The 5885-nt window shown below is 40.4% G+C and overlaps 1 pseudogene; it reads left to right on the top strand.

Annotated features, from left to right (window-relative positions):
* The first annotated feature begins 882 nt into the window (after positions 1 to 882).
* On the top strand, positions 883 to 1173 carry LOC110196653 (dynein light chain roadblock-type 1 pseudogene; annotated as a pseudogene).
* The last annotated feature ends 4712 nt before the right edge of the window (positions 1174 to 5885 follow it).

The raw sequence follows: 5885 nt of genomic DNA, 5'->3' as shown, positions 1-5885 counted from the left end.
TTGAAAAATTAACATTAACCCTATTACCTTATTGTACTAACTTCTCTAAATTTTCTTCAAGCAGTTTTCACAAAATTATTTTTGCAACAGCATTCAAAATAATGAAAATTCACTTAGATTTCTGAAATGTGATTGTTATGCTAAAATATAGCAACCAAATCTTCACACTTCTTAAAGTTTTATAATTCCTTCTTTGCCTATTTTCCCAAATAGTCTATATAGTATTGGAATTAATTGTTCTTTAAATGTTGGGTAGAATTCACTTGTAAATCCACCTGGCCCTGGAGATTTTTTCCTAGGGAGTTCATCAATGGCTTGTTCAATTTCTTTCTCTGAGATGGGGTTATTAAAGTATTTTACTTCCTCTTCTGTTAATCTGGGCAATTTATATTTTTTTGTAAATATTCATCCATTTAACTAAGATTGTCAAATTTATTGGCAAACAGTTCGGTAAAATAGTTCCCAATTATTGTTTTAATTTCCTCTTCCTTGGTGGTGGACTCACTTTTTTCATTTTTGATACTAGTAATTTAATATTCTTTCTTTTTTTTTAAACTAAATAAACCAAAGGTTTACCTATTTTATTGTTTTGTCATAAACCAGCTCTTAATTTTATTTATTAGTTCAATAGTTTTCTTAATTTCAATTTTATTAATTTCTCCTTTGGTTTTCAGTATTTCTAATTTGGTGTTTAATTGAGGATTTTTAATTTGTTCTTCTTCTAGTTTTTTTTTTTTTCAGTTGTATGCCTAATTCCTTGATCTCCTCTTTCTCTATTTTATTTATGTAAGAAATTAGAGATACAAAGCTTCTCCTGTCTCTGGACTGAGTAAGGAGCCTCCACTCTGTTGTAGCCATGGTTTTCTTGTTTCTGCCTGAAGGATGACTGAGGTAGAAGAAAACATAAAATGAATTCAGAGTCAGAAGGGAGTGCAAGGGATCATTGTTGTCAATTCAGAAGGCATTCCAATCAAAAGCACCATGGACAACTCTGCCACCATGCAGTAAGACAAATTGATGCACAGCTTCATCTTGAACACTTGGGGCACTAAGGGAGACATTGACCCCCAGGACAATCTCACATTCCTCTGCATTCACTCCAAGAAAAATGAGAGCATGGTTGGTTCAGATAAAGATTATTTCCTGATTGTGATCCAAAATCCAACAGAATAATTTGCCATTTTCGAGGCCTGAGGCCTGAGCTCCCCTCTGTCCAGCTGCCCAGCCCCCCAAATCTGGGCTCTGGGCTTCTGGTTTTAATTTTGTTGCTATTTTGAAAGGCTGTCTAGCTAAAAATAACTGTAATGATTGTTAAAAAAAAAAACCAAAAGCTCCCCTAAGAACTTCTTTCACCGCATCCCATAAGTTTTGGTATGCTATCTCATTATTGTCATTCTCTTGGGTGAAATTATTGATTGTTTCTAGGATTTGTTGTTTGACTCATTCATTTTTCAGGCTTACACTATTTAGTTTCCAATTCTTTTTTAGTATATCTTTCTATGGCTTTTTATTACATATAATTTTTACTGTATCATGATCTGTAAAGGATGCATTTAACATTTCTGCCTTTCAGCATTGATTGTGAGGTTTTTATGCCCTATTACATGATCAGTTTTTGTGTATGTTCCATGTACCACCAAGAAAAAAGTATATTCCTTTCTATTCCCATTCAGTTTTCTCCAGAGGTCTATCATACCTAACTTTTCTAATATTCTAACTTCTTTCTTGTTTATTTTGTGGTTAGATATATCTAGTTTGTTTCTGTTTGTCTGATTCTTGCTCTCTCATAGAGTCATTAGCTTCAATTTGCCCATTTCTAATTTTTAACAAATTGTTTTCTTCTATTAGATTTTGTCCTCCTTCCACATTGGCCAATTGTATTTTATAGAGACTTGTTTTCTTCAGTGTACTTTTTTTTTTCCAGTTGGCCAATTGTATTTTTTAAGGACTTGTTTTCTACAGTTAATTTTTATCCTTCCATTTCCAAGCTATTGACTCTCTCTTGCATACCTCTCATTTCTTTCCCCATTTTTCTTCTACCTCTGTCATTTGAATTTTAAAATCCCTCTTGAGCTCTTCTAAGAAGGCTTTTTGGGCTTTAGACAAATTCATATTCCTTTTCGAGGCTCCAGATGTGGGTTTGTTGACAATGTGATCCTCTTCAGAATTTCTGCCTTGATCTTCACTGTTCTCATAATATGAATCTATTGCACATTTCTTTTTGCTCATAGTGTTTGTTTATTTCCTGTCCTTTAAAGAGATTGGGCTCTCGTGCTGCAGAGCCATTCTTGTGTTGGGAGCCTAGCACCTGGTCACTGGCTTTGTGTGTTGGGGCCTCCAACGTGGGCAGTTGGAGGCTGTAGGTTTCTGGCTGCTTACTTGGTTTTGGGCTGGAATCAGCAACACTGGAACTCTAGGGATAGGATTGGGTACTGTGGCCCCTGGAGATTTCCTGCTCACCTGGGCCTTTCCTTCCTTTCACTTTCTTCAGCTCCTTTCAAATGGATGTTGCAGGATGCTTATTTGCCAGGGGGCCCTTGGAGGGCTGCTTCCCTTAGTTTTGCTGAGGCACTGGGAGATCTGGTTGCTATAGAATGCTGGGGTACCTGGTGGTTTTCTAAGCTGGTTTCCATTGGATCCCCCACCCTCACTGAGGCACTGGGGGTCCAGGTGTTGGTGTTTGCCTGCTCCATCACCTGTGTTTCAGGATCTCCTCCTAGTATGCTGAGGTGGGACTTTCCACTACCTTACTGGGTACTGCTCTCATTTTTTACTGCTCTCCTTCCCCCAGAACAAGAGGGGCCTTTCCCATTAATCTCTCAATCTATCTGGGCTACTAGACTGCTGCACCCTGTCTTTCTTCTGGTTCAGCTGTTCCAGGTTTTTTCCTGGAGTGATATTTTCTAGGCTTTCAGAGGTTAATAAGGGATAGCGAGAGTGACTTACTTCTTACTCTGCCATCTTGGCTCCCAGAAGCAGAAAGTGCTCAATTCAAATCCTGCCTCTGAAATTTACTCCAAAGGAAGTTCTCAGAGTTGACTTTAATTCCTTTTGAAAAACTCATTTTAACAAAAGAAAGGAATAAGAGAGGGAAGGGAACAAAGAAGGAAGGAAAGGACAAAGAAAGGAAGGAAGAAAGGAACGAAGGAAGGAAGGAAGAAAAAAAAACATTTTAAACCCAGCCAGAAGTGACAGTCATCCCATTGTTGAAATCACTTATGTCTGTTTAGTAAAAAGAATCAGCCCCTTAAAGCTACTGATAGCAATAGTCCCTGGCAACAAGGCTCTCCTTTGTTTCTTGAATGGATGGAGAAAGGCTGCACATTTAAGAATGTGGCAGTTGCCTAAATAATGTAAGGGCAATTTATATGCATGCTAACAACCCTGGAATTATCTCAAATCAGCCTTTTTTGGGGATCAACATTCATGCATATGATAACTCTTTTACTATCCTAAATATAGAGGAACATGATTCTTTAGCAAGATGAAGACAAGCATTTATGGTGACTGCTAATGGAGAGTATTGCTTTGGCTAAATTATCCTTCCTATATTTGTCTCATGCTGCCTCCTCATGAGGAATGCTGTTGCTTTCATTTTGTTCCATTTCAAGACCATGCTTTATATTTGCTTGAGGTCTCATCTTGCTACTGCTTTTTCAAAGGAAGTTTGCATGCCTAAGAACACTTCTAACTTTACTGCAGTGAAGGTAAAAGCATTCAGCAACCTCTCAATGAACTCCATTATGAAGTTTCTCAGGAAGCTAGATGTTGCTTCATTTACCTATGGTAAAAACTTTAAAAGCTGATTTTTTTTCAGACAAATTCACTCCATCCTAAGTTCTAGTAATATGAAATTCCACAGTGAAATTTCACATAATTCACACCTATTAAAGCCCTGATATGGACAAGCACAGTTAATATAAGATTCTTATGAGAAAACATTCATTATGCATTTTCAGTCACTAGGTAACCCATTATTAAGTGCTGACTATGTGACAGACATTGGTAAATATAAGGGATATAAAGAAAAAATGGAAGATTTCTTGCCTTCAAGAAACTTACATATTAAGTGGGAGGATACTTCTGGGAGCCAAGATGGTGTAGTAAGAAGTAAGTTGCTCTCATTCTCCCTTATTGACCTCTGAAAGCCCAGAAAATATTGCTCTAGGACAAAAACCCTACAATACTTGAGCCAGCAGAAAGATGAGGTGCAGCAGTCTTGTAGCCTAGGAAGCTTGGGGGATTAATGGGAAAGGGGAGCAGTACAGGATGGGAGACATCCCAGCAAGCCAGTGGCAAGCTCCACCATAACAAATCAGGATCTCCACTGATACCCTCCTGAGCTCCAGGGTAGTGGAGCAGGCAAGTACCAACACCATGATCCCTTGAGTGCCTCAGCTCAGGCAGGGCAACTGGAAGACACCAGCTCAGAAAACCACCACATGTGCTGGCATCCTTCAGCAGCCAAATCTCCTATTGCTTCAGTACAACTCCAGGAAGCACAACTCCATGAGGCACAGCTCCAGGTTGGCAGACATCCTCAAAGTAGCCAAATATTCTAGTGCTTTAAAGAAGCCCAGGTGAGCAGGCATCCTCCAAGGGTCAGACTCCCCACCTCCACCCTCAGAGCTCTAGTGTTGCTGACCTCAGCTAACCAGTAAGCTGCCAGACTACTCAGCCTCCAGCTGCCAGCACCTGAGCCCCTAGCACACAAAGCCAGTGACCAGGTCCCAGTGCTCCTAGCAAAAGAAGCTTGAAGCAGTGCTGAGTTCTAGCAAAAAAGCTCAATTTCAGAAGTCAGAAAATAGGCAAGCACCATGAGCAAAAAACAGAAATAGACAATAACCATAGATTCTTACTATAGGGACAAAGAAGATCAAAACACAGTTCCAGAAGAGGACAACATTGTCAATATACCCACATTAGAAAACTCAAAGAGTAATATAAACTGGCCTCAACCCTGAAAAGCCTTCTTGGAAGAGCTCAAGAAGGATTTTAAAAGTCAAATAAGAGAGGTAGAGGAAAGAGAGGTAGAATCTATTCAAATAACTCTAAAAAGTGACTCTGAACAAATTTTAGAGCTGCAGAAACCACAAAAAGACAGAGTGAGGCAGATTTTCAGCCCAAGGCAACCTGGAAGGTAGACAGGGAAGGTCTGTTGCACCAGCTTCAGAGAGGAAGTACCAGCCCACTGGGTATGGCCTGAGCAAAGCAGGAGCAAGCCTCAAGGGACTGAATCACCAGCAACAGTGGTGGTTTCTAGTCTTCTCAGCCCACACATGCCAGAGACAAATTAGAAGGTCAGTGGGAGGGGTTTCTTGGAACTGGGTGAAAGAGAAGCACAGTGTAGAGCAGGGCTGCAGGGGGTGCCAATACAGCCCTAGCCCTAGCAAACCAGGAGCAGGCCTTGGAAGGGACTGAATCAGCAGCAGTAACAGTGGCATTAGTGGTAGCAACAGCAGTGGCTACTCCTGGAGTTATTAGTCCACAGACTGAAAGTTTGAAAGCCACATATTTTGACTTCCAGGAGTCAAGATGGTGGAGCAAGCAGTAAGTTGCTCTCACCCTCCCTTATTGACCCAGAATATACTGCCCCAGGAAAAATCCTGAAATACTGGAGTCAGTAGAAAGACAAGACACAGCAGTCTTTTAGGTCATGAGGCTAGGGGAATTAATGGGAAAAGTCCCTCTTGCTGTGGCTGAAGGGGACCAGTATAGGAAGGGAGGCATTCCAGAAAGCCAGTGGCAAGCCCCACCCCAGCAAACCAGTAACCAGGCCCCTAGCCCCAGCACAAGAAGTCTAGGATGATGCCTCCTTTGCCCTAGAAGCAGAGATCAACTTTAAAAGTCAGAAAAATAAGTGAAACAACATGAGCAAAAAGCAA

Source organism: Phascolarctos cinereus, unplaced genomic scaffold (genome assembly GCF_003287225.1).
Source record: "Phascolarctos cinereus isolate Bilbo 61053 unplaced genomic scaffold, phaCin_HiC Scaffold_726;HRSCAF=1367, whole genome shotgun sequence".
NCBI classification, from domain to species: domain Eukaryota; kingdom Metazoa; phylum Chordata; class Mammalia; order Diprotodontia; family Phascolarctidae; genus Phascolarctos; species Phascolarctos cinereus.
The sequence above is the reverse complement of the archived record's forward strand: the minus strand, read 5'-3'. Positions and strand labels throughout refer to the sequence as shown.